The sequence below is a fragment of the Melospiza georgiana genome, chromosome 1, assembly GCF_028018845.1.
Source record: "Melospiza georgiana isolate bMelGeo1 chromosome 1, bMelGeo1.pri, whole genome shotgun sequence".
In the NCBI taxonomy this organism is placed as follows: domain Eukaryota; kingdom Metazoa; phylum Chordata; class Aves; order Passeriformes; family Passerellidae; genus Melospiza; species Melospiza georgiana.
Window position 1 is genome coordinate 119,001,882 of NC_080430.1, and position 25,110 is coordinate 119,026,991.

At 38.6% G+C, this 25,110-nt stretch overlaps 1 long non-coding RNA gene across 3 annotated transcripts in view; it reads left to right on the top strand.

Moving 5' to 3' along the window:
- Positions 1–25,110, top strand: part of LOC131085547 (uncharacterized) — a 180,596-nt gene that overhangs the window by 24,926 nt on the left and 130,560 nt on the right. For 2 of the 3 annotated variants that reach the window (XR_009114661.1, XR_009114662.1), the window contains exons 2-3: positions 4,157–4,366; positions 5,584–5,700. This is a non-coding gene — a long non-coding RNA (uncharacterized LOC131085547). Of the gene's footprint in view, positions 1–4,156; positions 4,367–5,583; positions 5,701–18,980; positions 19,075–25,110 lie in introns of all 3 variants that reach the window. The other variant, XR_009114660.1, reaches the window with a different exon arrangement.

A 25,110-nucleotide genomic window follows, 5' to 3' on the forward strand; every position in this document is an offset into this window, starting at 1 on the left:
GCATTGCTCTGGGGGCTTGTTTTGTTCCTGTCTTGCGTTTTAGCTAGCTGAATGTTTTAATTCGTTACGTGGCTAATGGAATGAAAAGTTTGTTTATTAAATCTGTAGATGACATCAAGGTGGGAAGACCTTGGAGGAGAGAATTAGAATAAGAAATGAGCTAAGAGAAAAAGTAAGATACAATTCAATTCTGCAAATTCTACTTTTAGGCATGTATAGTCAGCTGCCTAAATACAAGGGGAAGAACAAGCTCATCTATAGAAGAGGATCCACAGGTTGTAGTGGATGCAAATTGAATGACTCAAGCTGCTGTTGCAAAAAAATGCAAATGCACTGGGATTTATAAATCTTGTTTGCTAGATGTGGTCTTGCAAGATGAACAGTCTGTTGTTAGTTTTGGTCAGTGTGTCAACAACAACAACAATAATAGTACTAGTGGTAGTAAAGTAGTAGTAGTAGTAGTATCAGTGGTACAGTAGTAGTAGTAAAGCTGCTTGAGCGGGGTTAGAGTTCCAATTGGAACTTCCTGTATAGATCAAGGAAAAAATAATGATTTTAAATTACTACAAGGGATTTTTCAATTAAGACTCAAGGAAAACTACTAAGGATAGCAAAGCCCGGGCAGAAGCTTTCTTGAAAATCTGTAAGAACTTCTTGTAAAAGGCCTGTAAGATATTGGAAAGCTATCTGTCTGAAGCAGTACAGGACTCTCAGGCTAAGGGATGAACCAGATGAAGTCTGGAGGCCTTTTCCAGGCTTTCCTTTTCAAGTTTTTATATTTATTGCTTAAAAGAAGAAGGGAAAGAAAGACAGATGAGAGTTTTAGGGGCAGGCTTTTCCTCTCACAATATACTGCTATATCCAGTGTTTTTCCAGGAACTGTCTTAGAGTCATCTTACTTGGTCAGACTCCAAGGAATTGCCTCAGTTTCTTCTTGCTAATGAAAATTAACAGTTTCAATAAATGCCCTTAACCTTGACTTTTTATTGAGCAGGATATATTAGAATGGGCCTAAACTTAGGCTAATAGCAGCGGCAAAAAACCTTTGACACTGGGTCTTAGGTGCTGATAAGATTTATAGGTTTCTACTTATTTTTCTGGCTATAAAATAGGACTGAAGTTCCTGTCCCCTCATTGTGAGGCAAATATTGATTGTTGCCTATTATATATGTAGAATATTTTAGCAGGAGTCAATAAATATCAGACTTTTTCATCTCAACAGTAGGAATCTGGAGTAGAAAGGCAATGAATTATACTTGAGTTCCACACCAGACATTTTGGTGATGCTTACAAGCAGGAGAATTTCCCTTGTACGTCTAACATTTTTTCATGAATGGTTTGGATTTGTGTTTTTATTAAAACCATTTAGCATCTATCATTGTTGTTGCTGTGCTATCTTTAAGTGCTTTGTTGCAGAATAAGCCCATTAATATGGCTGTGTTTACAGCCTAACAGTTCAGCTGTAAGATTTGTAGAGACATTGTGGGTTAGATGTTTCTTTGCCTTTTATATATAAATAATAGATGATTTCTTTGAAAAGTACATTTCTTCTAATTTAATAGAAAATAATTCAGTAATTGAAAGAGCTCTGAATTGAATGCTATGTTGACAGGTTTGAGAAAACCATAGTAGACTTCAGGTGAAATAAATAAAGGTACACATATCTTCCATAATGCTTACCATTATTATTCTTATTAATAATACCACTACTCCCAGGAAATAGTATAAGACTTTTTTTTTCACCCACAGTCTGATACAACCAATTTCTACAGCCCTTTCTCTTATCTGGAAGAAATGTCATACAGAACAGCAGCCACACACCTTAAATTAGAGTCCAGTGAATGCGGTTATGTTAAGGAGTTATGAGAGACAGAGGTATTAATTTGTAGAAAGATAATTAAAGAGAATCTACATGCTGCATGTCATATCACAGCCCAGGCTCTCCCTTCTCTTCTACATTGCTGCTTTTCTGACAGAGGGCTCCTAATTTGGGGTTTTAGATGCCTGTAAGAATAGGTATCTCACCTGAGATAGAAGTATCTTCCCTTCAGAACAGGGAAAGATAGTGCCAATTGCTATTTTTAGGGCTGATCATACTAAAAGTCAGTATCCTGCCTTCAGTCCATTCCTGTTGTACTGGGTTCAGCCTGGGTAGAATTAATTGTTTTTCACAGTGGCTGGTATGGGGCTGTGTTTTGGATTTGTGCTGAGCACAGGGCTGATAATATAGAGATGCTTTTGTTGCTGCTGAGCAGAGCCAAGGCCTTTTCTGCTTTTTCTGCTGCCCTGTTGGTGAGGAGATTGGGGATGCCTGGGAGGGTTGGGAGGAGACACAGCTGGGACAGGTGACCCCAGCTGACCAAAGGGACATTCCAGAACACATGGCACCATGATCAGTATATAAAGGGGGGGCGGAGGGGGCGAGGAAGAAGGGGGAAGGAGGGACCTTTGGAGTGGTGATATTTGTCCTTCCAAGTCACTGTTAAATGTTATGGAGCCTTGCTGTCCTGGAGATGGCTGCACACCTGCCTGCCCATGGGAAGCACGGAATTAATCTCTTGTTTTGCTCTGCTTATTTGAGTAGTTTTGGCTTTGCCTATTAAACTGTCTTTATCTCAGCCCATTAGTTTTCCAGCTTTTACACTTCAAATTTGTTCTCTGATCCTGCTGGTTGTGGGAGTGAGTGAGTGGCTTTGTGGGGCTTGGTTGATGGCTGGACTGAAACCATGACACCAATCTAGACAGGGTTTTTTTTTTTCAGAAGACACAAATTATGGGCTGTTGATGTTAAATAAGCTCTGCTTTCATTTTTGCATGCATTTAGTAAACATTCAACTTGTGCATTTTTTCTCTTCTGTCCTAATCTGCATTTGATCCCCTCAAAGACTGGAAAGGAGAGGTGGGATGAGAACAGTTTCAGATTGTGCAAAATGCCAAGTGTGCTGCAGTGAAATGGTCACTAGAAGCATCCATGTGGGCATTGCTCACAAATCAAACTATTGCTTGTTTCTCAGTACCTGTAGAATATTTAAGCTGTGCATTTCTTGCCTTCATATTTATCTGCTACTGTGGCACAGGTCTTGTGCTTAGCTTCGATATGGAACGCAATTTGGAGAAAATAGGTAGAGGAATACACATCCTGTATGGTTGTTGCCTTTTCTTCATTTAATAATGTGGCCAGAATTGCTGCAGAGAGCTACTTTCTCTCTGATACTCAGTTTTTAAACCATGGTCAGAAAACAAGTTGCTGTGAGGCCCCATAGTGTATGGTCTCCCTGTAGGTCAGCTCGTGTGCGGTTAATGCCTGTCTGTGAACTGTTTAGTGCCTCTTCCACTGAGGGTAAGTTGCCTCACATGGGCCACAGGGTAAAAGATATACATTCTCAATCAGTGACTGAGAAGTAATTGGCAAAGACTGAATTTACATATAACTACTGACTTGTTCATAAAATAGTGGCACTCACCAGGTAGGCAATTTCATCAACAGAGTGACCACTGCATATTAAAGGCTTGATGAAGTCACAAATAGTCTGTGTGCCATAGAAATGGCACTTAAAATATGTTTATAGTCTTTCCTGGTTTTTTGTGGTCATAATCAGATGCTAGAACCGGAGGTGATTTTTCTGTATTTCTCTTTCTATTGGCACCATAAAGGCGAACAATAATTTTTTTACTGAACCTAGTCCAATGTAACTGACCTTGTCCATTATTTAATAGGACAGAAACAAAACACAAGACCATAGGCTCCTCATATTTAGTGCTTGAAAAGGATCCAGGCTATGTCAATTTCTCTAAGTAGTTGGATTCTTTACAGCCTTTTAAGAATAATGGCTGCATGACCCACTGTGTTGCATGTGCTGTGCTCATGCAGCTGAAGTATCATAACCTACTTCTTCAGGAGCATCCTATTGCTCTATACTGAAGTTGGGAATTTGGATACCTCAAGGAAAAGCATATGCAGAATTGCTGGGATTTTTTCCCAATAATCCATTTATTACTAAAATCAAGATTGCCATAGCTGCGTGTCAAGCAGGTGATGAGGCATATGGTTGAAAGAAAATGCACACGTACAGGTTTCTCCATGGCTTATTGGAGGCTCTTTCCAAACTATTAATGGGTCTAGCTTGTTGTTTTACTCCACTCTTTTTATTGACAGCTGGCCATTGTACAGACATGGGTGCCAAAATGATGAAAACAACAGGTGAAGGTGGTCTCCACATAGGAACAGGCAAGAGGAAGTCTGAATTACCTGGTTCTGCTCACATATCCAGGGGTGGTTTCTCAAGGCATGTTTTCATTGGAGAGCCTCTTCTACCCAGTGTGAGAGCTACAGGAGCTCTGGGTTGGACATCCAAACCTCACACAAGTGAGTATCTCAGGGCTGCAGGAGAACTCCCAGCATTTACCTCTTCCTTGCCCTGCAGCCTCTTCTATTTCCTGCTCAGGTGTTGCTCTGCTGACTTCAGTCAATCCCAAGCCATGGTTATAATTTCTTGGCCATCTAACTGTTAATTATGGTGGATGTTGCATCCCTGTGTGACTGTGAATTTTTTAAATAAGCCTATGAATACAGGCTCCGTGAGAAACAGGAGAATTTTTTATTACTGTGTGGTAATAACATGTAAACACATATGTAATTCTGAAAAAGGAAAAATAATGCCCCTGTGATAAGTTAGATTTTACTCCCAGTGCTACAAACTCGTCACTGAAAAATGTTTTATCAAGTAGGAAATATTAAAAAAATCAAAATGAAGCATAAAACAATTCTTCCTCTCTTTCATCCTTGTAATCTAAAACAAAACAAAAAAAAATTTAAGGGAAGGTGTCAAGTTAAAAAGGCACGGTCATTTGCATTCTTCTTGGAAGAGAGGAATATCTATAATAAAACTGCAGAAATTAGATTCTTGCTTTCTTTAAGAATTTTTTGTTGTATGAATCTCTCTTCATTATTTATATAATGTGATTTAGTATTTTATATCCATATAGGCAGTTTGGCCCTTGGCCCTACAAATTCGTATCTTTTATATCTTCCATGAGTCTCTTGAAACAATAGGATCTCAGCATTACTGATACAAGGAAATTTATTTAGCAGCAGAACATTCCATAGCTCCTGAAAATCATGGTATTGATTCAAAGTGGAAAAGGAATGTGTCTGCATTAAGCAGATTTAGTAGTCTGGGACTGCATTCTGTGACCTGTTTTCCTACACAGAATTCAGATAGAATATTCTACTTTAGCATTTTAAAGTAGCTGACTTTTTGCATTTGGGTAAGATAACTCAATACTAGAGAGTGAGAACTGAAATGTCAGTGGGAATGAAACTAAGCAGTGTATATCAGTCTTCTTCCCCTATGGATTGTAAGAAAAAATATTATTTTATTCACATTTGGATTTGTTTCATATTGTTTTTGTTGTACTGTTATCAGGACATGAATGATAATACAGCTTTTGAAATTTAATAAAAGATCTAACATCCTCGTAAAACAACTGCTGAATCTAGTAATTTTCCATTTGGCTTTGTGCAAACCTCACTTGCTGCTGTTGTTCTTTGTTGTTGGTTTTTTTTCTGTTCATTTTCCTCAGGCTTTCTAATGTTTTGAATGGCTGCTACGGGAGCTCTTTTGTGCTTGATCAATTCAAGGCTACTACTTTTCTTCCTGGGATCTGATTATTGACAGTCCTTTCTTGCTGGGCTCCCAGGTAACTTGACACCAGCTATACAGTGGGTCTGTCCCAAGGCATCATTTTAGGATACAAATCTCTAGTGACACTCCAGTGATTCAAAGGAGAGAGAGGATTAATCTGGCTGCAGTCTGGCCTGAGATTTTGCAATTACTGCAGACCTGCCTTAGGTAAAAGGCAGGTACAGGCTGTGTCACTGCAGTGCTAACACCTTTAATCCTTTCTAGAGGAAATGTATTTTTTTTCTATTTCTAGATTTTATTTTCCATATTAATTATTGGTCTTCTACATCTTTTGTGATAATTGTTAACATGTTCACTTTTGCCAAACCAGGAGTTAATATAATTGTGCAGGCAACTTCTAAAAATCTCTTGTTATAGTCAAAATTATTAATATTAATTCAACTCTCCTTTCTGCCTCCTAGATACTTCCCACAGTCCTGGAACCTCCATTTTTGATCTTAGATTTTTCCCTTTAAAAATCCAGTTATTGGGATGATTCTTTATGAGATTTTAGATGTGGGAGGGGTTAAATACTATTCAAAATTACAGCAAATTATCAATATCTACATCCATCCAAGCACGAGAACTGTAGCATGCTATTTTTGTTACTCCTGGTCATTATTTTCTCTGAACGAATACAGACTTTCAAGGGCAAAGAGGTAAAATTAGGTCATGAAACACAGAGGAGAAATTATACTACATGAAAGGAGGAAAACAAATCACAAAAATAAAAAGAAATCAAAAGGTATGGGGTGAAAACTACCCACAGTATATGTGAAAACAGTGTCAAAATCTTTGATAAAATAGAGCTGAAAGAACTGTGATTTTTTTTTCCAGGTGGCCATGTGAATTTGTCTATACAGCTTCGTTGTGGATTTTATCTGGTACCACCAGACTTCTTAACACTCTCAGTTCACTTGTGAGACTAAACAGTTCCTTCACTAGACAATGCTGCACTTTTTGTAAGAATCACATCATTCTCATTAATTTTAATGAGCATTTAATGCATCTCAAGTGTGTTATTTTTCCATCCTGAAATTTGTGACTGTTGAAGGGTTAGAAGCATGAATTTTTATTATTATTTGGCCTACACTGCACTGTAGAACTGACTGTTCCTGGCTAAGTGATGGAGCAGCCCTGAGTATGGAATATCCTTATTCCTTCTGAGTGAAGAATGAAAGGTCTGGCACATCTGTGCCTTAACACAGATTAATGAAATATACAATTTTAAGGCAGTCACAAGGCTTTTAAAGTGGTGTCTTCTTTGGTTTAACTAAGCATTAGAAATTCACAAGGAAACAAAGAAACTCAAGTTGTCAGAGGAGTATCATTGCCCTGTCAAAGCACCCAGTCCCATCTATGTTGTCTGTCTATTATGTGATATTTGCCTGAGTTTAGTTATTGTTATTTATTTTCATTTTAGAAAATAAGGCGTCTCTCTCTCTTATCTCATTCAGAGAATTCTACTGATAATATCAGTCTTTTCCCAGAAAGCTGACCACTTAATGAAAATAATTTAAGTTATACAGCTGGACTTCATACCTGTATATTAGCTTATATTGACTTGATTAAATTCTGTTTTTATATGTTTTCATTAGCAGAAATTCCTGCAAATAGAATAAAGAATTTTTAATTTGCCTCTTGCTTGATCAGGGTGTGCTGTTCTCCCCTTATATTCCCCATACTTCCTCTTCTTGATCAAATTCTTGTTGCTCAGACTAGCCAGCCAAAACCTAAATCCAATCAGCAATGCAGATTTTTAAAGTAGGGACTAATATTCCATGGTGGTGGAATCTTCCTTTATTGCCATTTACAGCTTAGACCTGAGGCTGATTAATTACTAATACAGGGTTATTTAATAGTGTGTTAATAAGTTACTCACTCTCAGAGAGGAGTTCAGAGATCCAGGAGGATATCTGTTTTCTGTGAAATATTGTCCCATTTAAGGAAATTAAATAGTAATATGCAGTTTAATTGCAACAACATAAAGGAATATAGAGGAATGAAATTCGAGCATGAAATAATTATTTGGTTTGTGGGGTTGTTTTTAGTCTTATGACTGTTGTAATTAAATTGTCCAGCACTCTCATTGCATATGTCCTTGTTTTTCTGGCACTCTTCACTAGCCTGAGTACTTTGCAGGTTCAAGGTTTGTTAGACAGGTGAAAAAGAAAGTTTCCCTAATGGTTTGTTGCCACTGGGATCCTACTTTATCAGCTCTGACTGTGAGAGACCTCTGTAATAAAAGCCCAACACTTATGACTGTACTATGCAGTAAGGTCAGAGTTCACTAATGCATGTGTTGAGTCTTGTACCGAGCCAGTACTTATTCAATAGTTCCAAAGCAGTGAAAAGTAAGGGTTTTTTTCATATGGGAATTTTTATTTTTCATTAAGGATAGCTCATTGCTGACATTATAGCTATCTCAGTGTGGTGAGGTTTCCCAGCTAACATGCCCTGAACAGCTCTGTAGTTGCCAAGGGTCAAGGTTGGGTTTAAATAGTTGTTTGTATAAAATCCGTAGTCACAGGTGATTTTGAGGATATGTTTTCCAGGTAATTGGGAAGTACTGATTTGTTCCTCTAACATTTTCTTGTGAATGTTCTGATAAACAATATACCCTTGTTTGCAAGGCTGATGCTCAGATGCAAATGAGTACAGAAAGAGAATTCTCTTTGTACTGAATGCAGCAGTCACAGCCAAAGATTATAAAGAATCAATTGGCTGAATTACAGTTACAGAAAACATTTGTTGAATAGTTTCAATTAAGGAGCAGTCTTGTGAGAATCAAAGTTGCTTGGCATTTGAGCAGTGGCTATATTAGTTCAGCTAGGTCCAAGTGGTTACACTGAAGTCCACAGTGGTTTTCCATACATCTCAAATTTGATGTCTCCCCTGACCCTAATTGTGATGTAGTTTGAGGGGCTGAAGGAAGGTTTTAGGGCTCATGTGAGCTCTGATGCTGTAGGGTAAGAAGAACCTCATCTCCACAGCACAGTGAGAAGCTGTAGGATCCAAGCTGCTGTTGCTGCAGCAAACTTGGTTTTGCACCTTGCAGACAAATGGACTTTGCTTGCTGTGGCAGGACTGCTTCTGGGAGAGGGGTCCACATGTGACCACCCAGCAGCACTCCTGGGGTCACCCAGTGCTGGTGGTGAGAGTGTGGGGACAGAGGGTGGGAAGGTCCGTGGGGGAAGAGGGCAATTTCCAGTACCTTCTCTTCCTAGCATGGAGCAGCATAAATTAGATGCAAATTCTAGTACAAAAACTGTACTGCGAATTTAAACTGATTATAATCACAAGATAGAGGTTGGGCTACAGGTCTTTCTAGCCTAATACTCTGTCTCTAGCAGTCAGTGAGGGCAGATACTTAGGGGAGTGTATAGGAACATAAATAGCGATCCTTCCCCTGCTAAAACCTTTCAACAGTCAGTGATTTAGGGATTATCCAGTTCAGCACTCTGCTCAGCAAAAGAATAAAATATCTAGGAAGATCCCATATTTTGAACATCTGTACAGCCTTTGTGGAAAGAGAGAGATTAATTTTGTTCCATGAGAGGTCAGTTCAGGCAAAGCATTAGAGTTTGTCATGTTCGAGAGTGAGAGACTGGGCAATAAATAACTCATTGCTGTTTGATATTTACAATACAGCAAGGTGTAAGTTTTGCAAGGGAGAGAGGTCTGCTATTTTGGGCTGTATGTACACAGCTAGTAGAGAAATCTGTCCCTCTTTCTGGCCTGAGGTATTTTAACATTCCCAGCACTTATCATCAACTGATCGATCTCCAGTCAATCGCAACAGAAGATGCAGAAAATCAGAGCATGATCATTCAAATAAGGACCCATCATAAACCTGCCTTCTCTAGTGAAATAGCAGGAGAAAGATGAAGGGGAGAGATACTTCTATCATTTGTGACAGTCATAGCTATTTGCAAGTGCTTTAATGTTGTGTGCTATAGCTTCAAACACAGAGTGAAAGCTTGGTGCAAAGCACTCTTGCAGCCATCACTCTGTAAGATGCAATTGATAGGAGATGTTATAGGAGACACGTGGATGTGTAGTTTCTGCTCTTTTGTTCTCTTTGCTTGCACATGTGTGGGAAGCTAAGTATTTTTCAAGCTTAGGGAGAAATGGCTGCATTGCAGTCAATGAGAGTTAAATCCCAGCTTTATTGAAATCAGTGGTTAAATCCAGCATGTAGGAAGTTGAGTTTAAAAAAAAAAAAGAGCAGAAATCCAATTTGAGATTTCTTATTACTAACCTTGTGCAAATATAATTCTTCTATATGAATTATCTTCATATCATGTCAAAAGCGAGAGAGTATTGGAATAGTTTTCCCTCAGAGCTCAGTCAGTGTTTTTCCATCAGCTGAATTTTATCATTGTCACTGATATATTTTTCATCCAGGATTTTTCTTCACCAGAGTCTGATAATTATGCTGACTGGTTTGTTGACTATTTCCATGGAGAGCTAGTCTAAGAGCACTGTTATTCTTCTCACTTGCAACTGCAGCATATATTGAACCTGTAAAGGAAATACTGGTGGGTTAAACTAATGTTTCTGTGTAGGGGCTAAGAGAGGAAAATTTGGACCAAGACTTTAACTCTTTCTAGGATATTTGGAGTTCAGATTCACAAGTAAATTGGAACAGTGCTTTGGGGCTTGGGATGCATATTGGAACCAACCTTGTAATATCTTGCCTTGATAAGCTGGGTAGTGTTAAGGCAATATGGACTTGCAGGAGGAACAGCAGTCACTGAGTCACTGAATGCTTGTAGCTTTGACTCCTGGAGGTAAGATCCTGCCATCCTGACTGACCTTCTGGTGACATTGCACAGTTTGGGAAGCAGAATGGCTAATGCTGTTGGGAACTGACACTGTTGTGCTTAAGGAAAGTAAGAGATGATTTCCATGTCAAGTTTTCCTTGAAGTTTCTCTGCCTTCTGAGGCTACTGCCCTTATTATCCCTACCTAGTGGTTTTGTGTATTTTGAGCTCTTTTATTACTCTATTTTTTTACCCAGGCATCTTATTTTTTGCTGAGTATTAAGGACTGCTAGATGCCAAATATTAAGGACACTAATTATTAGGCAGGTAGTATGATAAAACAATAGGAAAATTATTTGTAAGAGAACATGAAGTAATTCAGTTAAGAATAAAAGCTTTAGAGTGGGTGAGCACTAAAATGTTAGTGGATGTGTAGTGATTCATCTGCCTACTTTTAACAGCTGCCATTTAAATTGAATTTAAATACTGTAAACAAAACTCTTTTTGTGGTGTGCTTGGAACTGTGATACAGCTGCAAAGTTCCAGAGGAAAATGCTGCATTGCAGCTCTCCTGTTTCGCAGCAAATCTCTGCTGGCATGTAACATGCGGAGGAGGAGCTTCAACACAAGCAGGCTGTTTTCAGCTTCATTATGCAGATAAGGCATCTCTGTCATCCACATTATAAAAACATCTTTAACTTCCTTTGGGGATGGAGGAGAAAGACAGTAAGGGAGGAATGGGGGAAAAAATAAGAGGTCAGACAGCTTACACACCAATTTCCCCTGGTATTGCTGTTTCAGGGTTTCTCAAAGTGCACTGGTTTTGCCTTTGTACAGATCCAACTGATTTTGACACACACATTGTTTAGTTTCACCTCTTGCTTATCACTGGGATTTAATATTAGATGTTGTGGCAGTGCTCTGAGTGAGTCTGAAAGGAGTATTCTGGGATGCTTTAGCCAACAGGCAGCCCTTCCTTCACTGAATGCTGTGATTCATGTCTGGTTGCTGACACCAGGGAAAGTGAAGACCTTCCAAATAACCTTGAAAGAAAGCTGGCTGACAGCCTCCACATGCTTTTAAATAAGCGGGAAGGGTGTGTGTGTATAAAAAAAGGAGGAGGGATTTAGGAGAACCATATCTACAGCACTCATGTTTAGTACCTTGCCTCCTGAAGAAAACTCCTTGGTTGTCTGTAGCTTCTTGCTGTTTTTTAGGGCAAGAAGGTAAAGCAAATGGTTCAGGCAGTGCCAGACTGAGAGCAGGCCACTCTGTGAATGGTCTCAGAGAACAGATTTACTTAAATGGGACGATTTAGGGCTGTGTCACACCAGGTGAAAAATGGGATTTGGGGAAGAGTTTTGCAATCCTCTTAGCAGGACCCTTCAAAATTTCAGAGGGTAAAGCATCAGGAACCTGCAGGACAAGGAGTAATGTAGGAACTCACAAGCTCCTATCCTACTCAACAGAGACTAAGCTGATTATCCCTTCCAGCAAGAGCAGATTGAAAATGAAAACAGGAGAGCTACTATAAGGCTTTTTAACACACTATATGTTAACAGAGAATATTCTGTTTCCTTCCAGAAAGCTTAAGGTATCTTAAAAAGGTACACAGAAATCTGCCTCCATCGATTTCAGCAAAGAATGGACTGAAAAATTAAACCCTTTCTTTTTGGAGAGGGTAGTAAAGGAAATGGGAATGGAAAGCTTTTATTAAAAAAATCAGCAGCAGCAACAACAACAACATGAAAAACTTACAAAAAAAAACACCACTACCAAACCAAACTGCAAAACCAGTAACACAGTACTGCTGTTTCACAGCTATATTTTCAACCTTGTCATATGTTTTCCCCTCTCCCAGGATAATTTCTCTAATTTGAGTAGAATTAGGAAGGCAATGTATCCTGAAAGAGACAGTTTTTCATGCAGAAAGAAAAAATCAGCAGAAAACAGTTTCTAAAGGTAGGGGGAGGAATTTGCACACAGAGCTTTTGTTCTTGCCTGTTTTGCAGCCCATGCCTTTTGCTGGCCCATGAAGTTCAGCCCTCGCATTTGAAGCCTGATGCTGAATCCATTACAGGGCTCTGGTGAGCCTGCAATAAATTCTAGTCATTCCTAAGAGGATGCTCACGGCTCAGTTAACAAGGTTGAAGTTGCCTGGCCCCGGGCTACATCTCCTATTTTGGGGTGGGAATACTTTGGTTGAAAGGTTGAAAACACTTTTTTTCCTTCTCTTGTCTCTTAACTTTTCATCAAGGATGCATCATTTTTGCTACAGTATTAAAATATTTACAGAATTGTTGGAAAACAGAAGAACCGTTCAGACAAAATATTCATAAACTTCCCCCATAGATTCTGCATCCAAAACTGCTTCTAACAGTGCATGAATTAATTAAAGTACCTGTCCTATTGTTTTTTTAAGTATTTGTCATTGCTGAAGTGCTTCTGCTGTTGAAACAGTAGGTCTGAAAAAACCAAGAGTACAATTATACAATATGGGTATTGTTTTTAGATTAAAAATATGGAAAGAAACTATACTTCAGCCCTCTTGAGAATCAGTCTGAGTGCTATAATTTGGATACAGATCTTGAGTCCTTCAAGCTTTTTACATTTACCATGTAGGAACAGCATTTCTTATCCTTCATCATGGAACTCACTCCTTGTTCAGATAAAAACTGAACTATTTTCTAGAATAGGACAAGAATTGGCAAAAAAATATCTGTGTGTAGAATACTTTCATGTGAAAAATCTGGTTTGGCAAACATGTCGTGTTTGGTAATTGAATGCAGGAGGCAGCAAATACAGTTAATGGCTTACTAGTGTTCAGGAAAGCTGCACGGAGAAAAAGGTGTACATTGTTCCCAGAGGTGATGAATGTCTTTTGCTTGAGTGATTTCTTTGCTGTAAATGTAAGTGCAGGTGAGATGAAACTATTTGTAAGTTTGTGATAAACTTGTAGAATTTTCTTGACAAAAAACCCCAGAGAGAAATAAAAAAATTGAAAAGTTTTTCACCTTTTTCAATGATTTTCCACTTCCCAAGTAAAACTTGGCCATTTTGGCATCATCTGAAACAACTTCTTTTTACATTTTAAATTTAGCCAAGAAGCCAATTGTCAGCTTTTCCATGTTCCTTTAATTGATCCCCATCTGGTAGTACATGTTCTTTGCCAGGAAAGAAGACTGAGAACATTGAAAAGTCTCCAGACTTTGTTTTGCTGCAGAGGTCACTTGTTACTTGAGACATTACTGTTTTCACACTCAAAAGTATTAGATTATTTAATTATCAATAGTAAGAACAAAATGATTCTCATAAAATTTAATGTGAATTTTAAACATATTAAGTTTTAAAACATAGATCTCTTTAAGACATCTTTAACTGTTCAGCTTCTCTGTTCAGCTTCTCTATTTGCTTTTTGCCAAGCAAATAGCTCTTCAGAATTTTCCTTATGGTCAGACAAATCCAGTTCCTGGTGATTAGTTTCCTAATGTTTTGCAAATTCTCTCTGTGTTGTCTATTACTGAAGGTGCAGAAGGCAGGACAGAAGGGTGGTACAACTGGGAGTAACATCAGAGCTTGAAAGAAAACTGATCTTCAAGATGCATTTTGTACCTTGAAGCATCATTTTCTGAGGAGGTGTGGGTCTTTAAGTGTCACAACATAAAGCTGTGGAAATGACAGAAGGAAAACTTAAAAGAGAAGCAATAGATATGATGACTGGACTGAAAGCTTTTGTAAGCTGTTTTAGAAAAAAAAATGCCAAGTTGTTGTCACTTGGTGAATGGATGCGATAGACAAATAATGCCAGTTTGATGTGCTTTTTAGAAGACCTAGAATTGGGAAATCTCAACTCACTAAATTCTTTTCTGATAAAAAATCTCTCAGCTGGCTGTCCTCACTTGCTATGGAAAAGTTAAGAAAACCAAGTATTGTATCTTCTACTGAATTGACAACTTAGCTTAAAACGTTTTTTTTTCACATTCATATTTGTATTTAAACATGCCAAAGCTGCATTTTCTTACTTCCTGTAGTCTGTTCCACATTCCAGTTTTTCTTGTCTACTATCTAGTTACTACCAATGCTATAGTCTTGAATCAAGTGAACAGTTTTTACAGGTCCTGAACCCACAGCTTGGCTTCTTCTAGTCACAGATACCATTTGAAAAACACTGAATTGAAGGAGGAGCTTCAAATGTATTCAATCTTCACCAGATGCTACTTGTGTGGAAGGCAATGGTAGAATTCACAGGAAAAATTGTTGTCTGTGAGACCAACCCAAATGAAGTGCTCTCTGAAAATCTGCCTTCCTGAAATCCAATTCCCATATAAATAAAGTTGAAAACAAGAGCATGAGGGAGATCTGATCCCCTCCCTAGCAAACTAATGTCAGAAACACAGAGCTGAAAGGTCAGGAGGTTTAGAAGTCCACCTCTTATCCATCTTTGAGAAATGGAATTAATTTAACTAAGTAGAAACTGATTGATGAAGTGAGCAAAAGTAAAAGGAAAGAATTTCCAACCTGTCATGTTCTGTTGCAAAAATGTGATCACAATGGCGTGTCTCAGCACAACTGAACTGCAAAACAGAAGCGCAAAATGCTCTGGGTTGGAAGGGACCTTAAAGTTTGTCCCATTCCAACCCCCTCTGCCATAGGCAGGGACACCTCCCAGTAGACCAGGTTGCTCAAAGTCCCCTCCAACCTGGTATTGAACACTGCCATGTTTGGGGCATCCTCTGTTTTTCCGGACAATGTGTTTGAGTGCCTTACCACCCCCACAGTAAATAATTTTTTCCTAACATCTAATCTAAACTTACTCTCCTTCAATTTGAAGCCATTCCTCCTGATCTTGTCACTACAGTTCCTGATTGTCTCTCAGGCTTCCCTGTAGGCCCCCTTCAGATACTGGAACTCTGTTATGAGGATTCCAAACAAACTTCTCTTCTCCAGGTGGAACAGCCCCAACTTCCTCAGCCTAACTATGAAACCATCCACTATGCAAACTGACAGTGCAAAATAACCAAATACATAGCACAGGTGCAAAATAATGAAAATATATTTTAAAAGTGAATAAAGTAGACAAGTCACATTTGAAAACATATTGCTCTTTGCATCATGCATTGGCAACATCTTGTGGTCTTTGAAAGTAGCTTCTCACTTCGAGATAGGGATTTTCTTCAGTATTAGGTAAATAGAAAAAGTCTTAAATATTGGCTAAGGAACTGAGAATAATATACTAGTATTTTAATTAGTGTAGCTAGATCAGTGCTGGTCACAGTGGAATATTAAATATTGGAAATCAATAAAGTAGATGTATATATAGTATGCTTTTGCAGTAATGACTAATACCTGACTTCTCTGCATGCCTACATTCACTTCAGCAAATAATACTGGGTTTAATGGTGATAAACATGTAGTATGAACTGGCTGGCTTAATTAAAACTGTTGGGATAGAAAAGCTTAAGGCTGTGTGAGGACTTAGTCAGGCTTATAGCAGGTTCCATGAAAGTTTGTGCCTGATCATTGTAAAGCCCCAAAACACATGCCACCACTCAAAGCAAGGCAAGGTGTAAGCCAACGTTTCAAGGTGCCACACAACCATCTGTGACAAAACCACCTGCAGCTCTAGATAAAAACAGGGACTGCAGGGGGCTGGGATCAGACCAGGATAGCAGCTGCAGAGCCCCAAGTGTCTGGGGAGGTGGCAAACTCTGGCTCTGGCCGCTGCCTCCCGGAAAGGCTGATCTTTCCCTAGGCCAGCATATTGTCTAGGAAGGGCGCTACATGGAGAAGTTGCGTTCCTACTACCTGTGAGTATGACATAAATTGAAGAATGGAAAAAATGAATTTTGTCTTACCCTGCTGAGGAGCTTTGGGCCAGTCCTGATTTGCCCTTGTCCTCCTGTCTGTTCCCTGTTGTCACAGCATAAGGGCTCTTCACAAGAGCTAATAAATTTTCGCTTCCAGAAAGATATTTTTAGGGAGCTGAGGCACATCAGGACATTCTGAAATGAAGCACAGTGGAATTTTCACTGATTTCAAACTCAGACACGTTCAAGCAGATTCAGAGTCACTGTTACAAGTCCTCTCCTTGACCTAAAGCACTTGCAAAAACTGTGCCAGAACCAGGAATCTGGGCTCTTTAAATATATAAAGACATGGATGAAACCATGCTGCTGAAGTATCCATTGTCAGAAGAATGTGTAGCCAGTATTCATCTGTGGTTTTTGTGAAGTATGACAGTTTTAACTAGGGAAAAATGTTTTCTAGCTGACTTCATAGTTGCATTTTCCAAATGAAATATTAAGATGTTTCCCTAAAAAGTGTCTCTAATTTTTCATGTAAAAAGGAATTTCAGTTTAGTTTTTACAGACCTGTGTAGCAGAAACTCACTGTGCTGTTTCCCTAACACATTAAATTAAGTATATTGAACTTAATAATGGTCATTATTTTGGGCAGCCTACATAATGGAAAAAAATCCAAGGAGAGCACAACCAATTGTTTCCTTTCTGTTGATTAAGTAATGTTTTACCATGTTATATTTTTAAACTATTATATGCTCAGGGTGTTTCACTCTAATGTAAGCCTTTATTAAATTATGCAATTTAATAATTTTCTTTTGCTTTGATCAAACACACTTCCTCTAAGTTTTGGAATGAAATACTTTTGTAGTTAATCTGTGTAGTCTTTCAGTCTACCAGATTATAATGTACAAAAAATAGACTTCTACCAGATTCTCTCAGACTATGTTTTCAGATGTTATGAGTCCCCTGACTCTCAATATCACTGTAAATACAAAATTAAGATAAATTAAAAAAGAAAAAAAAGAGAAATGAGCAGCTGTAGTTATGCTGAAATAACATGTTTACCTAAATTAGATCAAAAATATATTTAAAAGAATTCTCTGAAACAATAGTGCAAGAAAGAGGAAGTATGTATTATTTGGGAAGAGGAGAATGCTGGCGAAATGAGGTATCACAGACCTTGATGGTGTCCAAAGGCTTTTGTGTTGAAGTCCTTCAGAGGACACCTGTGCTGATCTTTTCTGAGTGGCTGCAGACCAAGTAAGGATTGGATCTGATGGCTTTAACTCCCTGTCTGGCATTATCCTTTTGCCAGGGAGTCAAGGTAAGGTGCTATTTCTGCAAACACATCCTCAGCATGCAACATCCCAAAGCCAATGTGAAGGCAGCACTGCAGATACATGGTATTGATCAAAAATTTATGCCATCACTTGCATCACTATTTTTAAAACACTTTGGAATTAAGCAAGAATTTTAGAGTTCAGAGTAAACCACAATCACTTCTCTCCTTACCCTGCCTTCCCTTCCCATCAGCTCCTTGTTTCAGTCCCATTCAGACAAGAAGATCAATTATTTGGTTTCTACTTAGAAAAGCAAGGAGTTTGTCCTTCAGGACAGCTTTTGTTCTAAGTTGCTTGGATTGGAATAGCTGCTCACCTGCATTTGTGAAAGCTTTTTCACTGCTAACTGTCTGCTAAGAAAGTATTCTCTGGGCATATTAATTTTATTTCAGCTCTACCTGAAAGCTGTGAAGCTTTAAAACACTTTGCAGAAAACAAAGTGAAGGTATTACTTCCATATAAGACAGATACAGCTATACTGAAACTAGTCACATGAAATAGCCACTGGATTCATCCATATGGAACCTTTTTGGTAACTGCTTTGTACTGGATCTCTGCAGATGTGCCCAGCTCAAACAGAATGTACTATTTCTTAAGAATTGAGGAAAAATCCCTAAAAACCTCCCTTGACAGAGATTTTCAAGGAAGAGTATTAGCATTGGGATAAAACAAGGTCTCTCACATCTCCTTCCTTCCTAAGCAATCACTGCAGTCTTTAAACAAAAGATCACAGTAAAATGCGGTATTTTATGGTGCTGTTCTCCACAGCCACAAGAGGGAGTTTGAAGAACGCAATCTGCTTCCCACTTCCAGCCTGAGCCTTCCCCTCTGCACATGGCATGTTAGAAGTATCATGAAACCAGTGATTTCCCAAAATGACTGAAATTTTCAGTCATTTTTCAAATGACTCCTTCAGTCACTCATTTGGTAAAATGACTAAAAGTTTCGTGTGCTCTACAAAGTGACTGACGTGCTGCAAATTCCGCCAGACTGTTTGACTGCTTCACCCAGTAACAGGCATATTGTGAAAAGGGATGTTATTGGATAAGGATCCTTTGCTTTTTTCTGCACTGGCTGCTGGGGATGACTCTGGATTTTGAAGGTAGGTTCAGAAATGAACTTTCCAAAAAGTATGAGAAGTGTCCAAAGTGCTTGATATAAAGGAAAAACATAGTACAGTTATCGCTGAGATCATAAAGGCAAGCCAAGATCCCAAACTCAATTCAAGACTTGAACACTACTTGCTTGTAAAGTAAGTTTGAAAAAACAGGTTGTTTTTTTTTCTCTCTCTCCTTTTCTCTCTCTTTTCTTTCTTCGTTGCTTTTTCTTTCTGCTCTCATGGTAATTTGTCTCTTCTTTGGTTATGGAATTTTCCTCCACTGCTCATAGGTATGAAATTCTATGGCTGGTGACAAGAAGCAGCTAATCAAAACCACTGGACTAAAGAAGCATTTCCTACATACTGTGTGAACGTTGAAGAGAGGTATGATAAGTAAGAATTGTTACCTGTCCTTGTTATAAAGCATTTATCATCTGAATATGCAAACACCAAAAGACAGACTGCTGAGCTCTTGAGATTTTTCTGTTTTGGGTGTTAAAATCCTTGACTAATGGCCTTGCTATAAAACTGACCATTAGAGCAATGAATACTCATCAGAGGCCAGGCTGACTTTATTGGTCTGCAAGCTTCATCTCAAGGCAATTTTAAGGATGTAATGGTGTATCAAGACCACCTTCTTAGATTTTGTATTCTCTGAGTCTTTACCTCACAGGGAACCAGAAACAGCCTTTCAGTTTTTCAGTATTTTTCTCCTACTTGGCAATTCTTGGTTGGGTCTTGGTAACCCTACTTGGTTGGGTTGCAGAGTGGTGAAAGAACTGAAATTGCTGCTGAAGTCATCCAATAAATGAAGCTTCTGTAGCCTCCACTTGTTTTGGTGTATGGAAAAGCAAAATATCCACAAATTCAGGGGTGTCTCAAAGGGTATGATAAGCAAATGGTCTTGGCATGGATGTCAGACAATATTCATGGAACTAGACTGTGTGGACCCACTTTGCCCAGTTCTCAAAGCACCACCCAGCAATCTGAAATAAACTTCACACTGTATGCAGCTTGTTTCTGTACCAATCCCAAATGTGGGCATCACTCTGCCTTTCTTTCTACTATCAGGGCTCATCACCCCCCTCCACAGTCAGCAGAATCTGTAATTTATATTCAGTGCTCTTTCTGATGCCCCACATCCCCAGCAGACACACTGCTCCCCATGCCTGATACAGTGCTAGGCAATCAAATGGGAAGCACTGCTAAACTAAACTAAAGGTCAGACCAATTCCTGTAGCTCAAGCTGTCTCAGAATGGATTCATCCAGATCCACCAAACTCTCCACCCACCAATACCCATGAGCTAGCTGGTTCTTCGCTTTTAAGGCACCTTGCCAGCCACTTCCTGCACAATCTTGCCCACGTGCTGCCCTCTGCCCTTGTCAGCTGCTCTGGCCAGCAGGAAGGAGCCTGGGCAGAGCTGGCTTTGCAGGCAGGACTCTCAGTAAAGCACGGTCTTCAGAGGGAGGAAAACACTGAAAAGCAAAATGGAGAAAATACTGATACATAAAATACTGTTACAGTCGTGTTAGTTATGAAGACAAGTTCAGTTCTGGCATGAAGACAAGTTCAGTTCTGGCATGTGAGACTGGAAGATTTCAGGAATAAATGTAGACATCTGTATGGCTTTAGAAGTAAATAAATTACTCATGTGTTGTCTTTTTAAGCTAATTCTTGTCATAAGATATCAGGTATTTCACATGGTGCACCCCTACTTGCATCCCAAACTTCATTAAAGGTGTGAAATTTTCTCTTATTTCACAGAATAACTGAATGAAACAGCCATTTTATGAAATGGCTGAAATTTTTAATCATTTCCTGAAATGACTGGTTTCAAAATATGGCTGTAACATATACAACTCTGGAGTCACCCATTTCAGTTTCAGCAACATATACTTCCCAGGAAGGCACATGGAACAGAAATATTACCATAGCTTCATTTTATGCAGGGCTGAGAGGGGAGAAAAGGAAAAGAAGCATGTGTTTTAAACCCATTAAGACATTTTGAGCTGTGCAAAGTGAAAATTGTTCTTTAATAATACAATATAACATGTCCTAAATTGGATTATAATGTACACCCCCTTTGCAGTGTATAGGTAACTATAAGTTGCCTTTCTGGAAGGAACTTGATTTAGAGTGAAATAGTTTAGAATAAAATGAATCATCCAAGTTGGGCAGTTTTTTTCATGCAGTCCTGTGTCTTTTGTAAAAAATAGCTTTGATGCTTTTTTTTTTTTTTGCATTACACTCTATCATAGGATTGTAAAAACCAGGTCCTCCACCTCTAATGTTTCCCCCCACACTCCCACCTTGCTGTTTTCTTGAAATATCTCATGGGTCAGATGTGAGTCTCATAGCTGCAGCCTATCCAACCTTTCCATTAACACCCCTGTTCCTTGCCTTTTACCTACAGTCTGCACATTTTTAGTTCTTTTGCTTTGGTATTAAATAAGCATTCCACAATTCCACAGAATACTACTAGCTCTTAGCCCCATTTTTCCTGTTTTTCCTGTTCCTTTTTAGAAAACTTAATTGTTGCCTTTTAAACTTGCAGGTTAGAGCAGCAGGGCACAGAATTGCAGTTCATCATAGGTATTGTATTGATGCTGATGCCTAAGTTGCCTGACATGGGATATCACAGACTAGCAAGGGTTCATTATTTCATTTGTATTTGACACATGACCTTGAAAAATGTTATAACTATGGCAATTTGAGAGTTTGCCTGTCATTTAATATGCACAGTCCCCTTTCTCTGCTTTTCTTTTTTCTTTTCACCATAAATTTTTTGTCCCTAAGGAAAAAAAAAATCAGATACATGTTATCTGAATTTCATTACTACTGAAAGGTGATATCTCAAAATTGTATGTTATGGAAATCTTATAAACCAAGAGAAAGATGTCTGTGGAAAGAGCACTCAAGTTCTGTTAGGGAAAAAAAAAAACCAAACCAAAACAAGAAAAGATACAACAAGGAAAACCCCACAGTAAACTACAATTTTCAAAAATGCTTAAGGATGCTAAACACCGGATGTTAAACACCCGATTTTTTGACTGTTCACCTGGAGACATTCTCAGAGGGTCTAACCCAGAATTATTGTGGATTTCCACCACTCTATACACAGATATCTTGCAGGTGCATGTCTGGGAAGCACTGAAGATGTAGTACCCAAAATAATTAGTCACTACTGAAATTTTTGGCCTTAGGCAAATGCTTCAAAAACAACTCTCCTGCTTCCATCAACGTTTTCTGAGTGGATCTGTGTTCAGAAGGGTGTTAGCAGGAAACAAACATGGTATGTGGTTTTGCAGGGATATTTGAATTAAACTGTTTTGTGGCCTTTTGAAGCTCTTTAGGAGTCATTGTATGAGGAAGCAGTTGCAGTGATAACAGCTACCAGGCAATAGGAGCAATAAACAGATTGTGAGCCGCCCATTGGCTGCACGATGCTTCCATGAACCATTTGCAGATTAATGTTTATTGACAAGTAAATCTGCAAAGCTTTGGATCTTTCAGTGAATTATTTTCAAACAAAAGAAGCAGCTAAATATGTCCAACTATTTGGAAGAAATTTAACACTGTTAGTTGCTTAGTTGAGCATAAATTTCAAGTATGAGAATGTATGACTGCCTTACACTGGTTCGTTCTGAATTTGCTGTCTTGTTGAGGATCTGTCAGAAAGCATAAAGTTTTTTGCAAAGTGCATCTAAAAGGTAAGTCAACTTGTTCAAAAATACATGGGAAGGAGAGTTGTAGCTGAAAAATCGTTTTGTACATTCAACATGATGAGTCATAAAATAACTTTAAATACCATAAAACACCTTTAAATACCATAAAACATAAAATATTTCCAAAAATGCATACAGCAGGTGAACCCAGAGCTGTTTCCTTTTCCAGAGAGAAGAATGAGCAATGAGATATAGAAAAAGTAAAGAATAATTTACAGTCTGCTTTGATGGATGCTTGTCCTTGGTATAAAGTGGGCATTAGAAAAAAAGCAGCAACGCTTTGTTTTTCACTCCTTGTAACACAGGAACTCTGCCATGAAGGAGCTGTAACCCTGGCTGTGTACCTTACTGATTTCCTGGTACCATTCTCTCCTGTCACCTCTCAATGTCCCTTTCCAGGCTGAATCCGAGCCAATGTCACACCAGTTAATGCACACGTTCATGTGCCTTTCCCTTTTTTACAGATTTTTATGATCTTAACATTGTGACTGTTTCTTCTACATTATATACATCCTTGGAAAATACTTCATTTCAACAGATGGCCATAAGGGATTTCATAAAGAAAACATGCCAGATCAGGAATAAGTTTTAAAGAATGATAGCCAAGAATAAAGTAATTGTTGTTGACTGAGTCTGAGCAATCTAGGCTTTTTACAAATTACACCTTCTCATAAAGAACTAAATGGAATAGGGATGAGGAAGTATGTTTAAATGTATATGCCATTGAGGGATTTAATTCTGCCAAACTTCTTATTTTGAATGGACTCTGAGAGGTTAGCAAACAATCCTTTAATTTCATTAGCCTGGCACTTTGAACACTGGATAAAGTTGGTTTATTTATTGCTTACATTTAAACCATTTTTATCTCCAGATAATGGGATATTTTTCTCTGTGAAAGTAATAAACTTTTCATTATGATTTGCTGTTTCATACTGGTCATTATTTCTCTGCCCAAACTTGGGCTGCAATGCAATGTATTATCCATAACAGGAGCTCCTGGCTTCACCTGGAACTTGTGGCAATTTCACAGGGTGATGAAGAAATTTTTAAACTTAGGTGGTTTATATCTGAAGTGATAGTTATTGTCATTTGACAGATTTTCTTGTCTAGTTTTTGGGTTTGGGTTTGTATTCTTTCCTTCCCTAAAGCCCTAAACAACTGCTGTAGTATGGAATTATATGTATATAATTTGCACTTATTATTTATAAGACAGCAAGACCAGAAATTATACATTGTATTTTGTTGTTGTTGCTGTAGAAAAATCTGCATAAGCATGGGAAATATCCTGAAGGCATTATTAAGATCCAGTAAGAAAATGGTGTTTTGTTCTCTGGAAAATTCTGTTTCATCAGGAAAAAAAAGACCTTGGTCAGCAAGCTTATGTTTGTGTAATGTGAGTTAACATCTCATGGAGAAAATAGGATCTTTTCCCGCACAAAAATAATCAAAACTTAACAATTTGACTGATCCCAGAAAATGTTTGTTCAGTGTTCTTAAGTTTTGTGAATACTCTTTACAAACTCTGATCCCCCTACAAAATATTAAATGTCTTTTCATGGTGTTTTTTTTTTTTTCTTCTCTCTCCGTTTTGCTTAACCCTTTTAATAAGGATTCCCTATTTTGGTTTCAGGTTGCCTTTATTTCACTCTGTATCTACCTCCTATAAGCATTGTTACAACAACTGTCTGTGTCAGTGAATCACAGATCTGTGTGTTCTCCATGCCTCAGTTATCCTTGCTTTATAAGTGTCTTCCCAATGTTATTGCTCCTGCTCACACTCACACAGGTACATCCCTTCCTAGTCCTGTCACTGTGGAAAATATCAAGGTCCTTTCCATTTTGTACATTTGGTTTTGGGCTGAGCCTGCCTACAGAGTCCTCTAGTCCATCTTTTAACCATATGTATCTGCTGCAGAACATCTTCAAGCTACATCTTTTCCTTGTCCATCACAAATGGGCACAAACTGTACTCTTCTCCAGACCTTTACATGATAATTACTGCAAAATCTTTTCCCTTTGGTACTTGCAGCTGCCAGTTTGGCCTTCCTATGGCCTTTTAAAATTCTGCTGCAAAGATAAAGAAGAATGCCTGAAGAAGAGTACCTCAAGGTCCAGGAGGAACCCTCATGCATACACACCTTTGCAGAGAGGTAGTATGCTTTCTGAACATTCAGTTAAAGAATAAAAAAGCCCTGAATCAAAGTGGAGACCTCAGTGATTCTGGAGCATAATGCTTTGTTGTGGTGAAAACATATCAAGTACAGTCAGCTGAGAAGCTGATTTTCACAGGGCAATGGAGACAAACTGACATGTTCATTCTCACCCAACAACAACCCCAAGCTGAAATGTGCTATAACAAAGAGCCTGAGACAGCCTTCCTGCCCAAGGACCTTTCCATTGCAGAGGAAACAATTTAATTCTCTTTTTTGGAAGACTCTGTGCTCCTCTGTCAGAAAACAGAGTGGACAAGGTATTTTGTGAACACAAGGCTACTGTTTGTACCTGTCTGGACTGGGGGGAGGAAGCCCTGAAATTCCCCCAGACCGTCTATAGGAATCAGCACATGGGTGCCAGAGGGCTCCATAGGGAGCACAGCCCTCTTACACTGCTCCATGGCAAAAGAAATGACTGTACACTCTAAATGCCTTTAGGCATTTGCATTTTCAGAGCCTTGGAGTGTGATTTATTATATT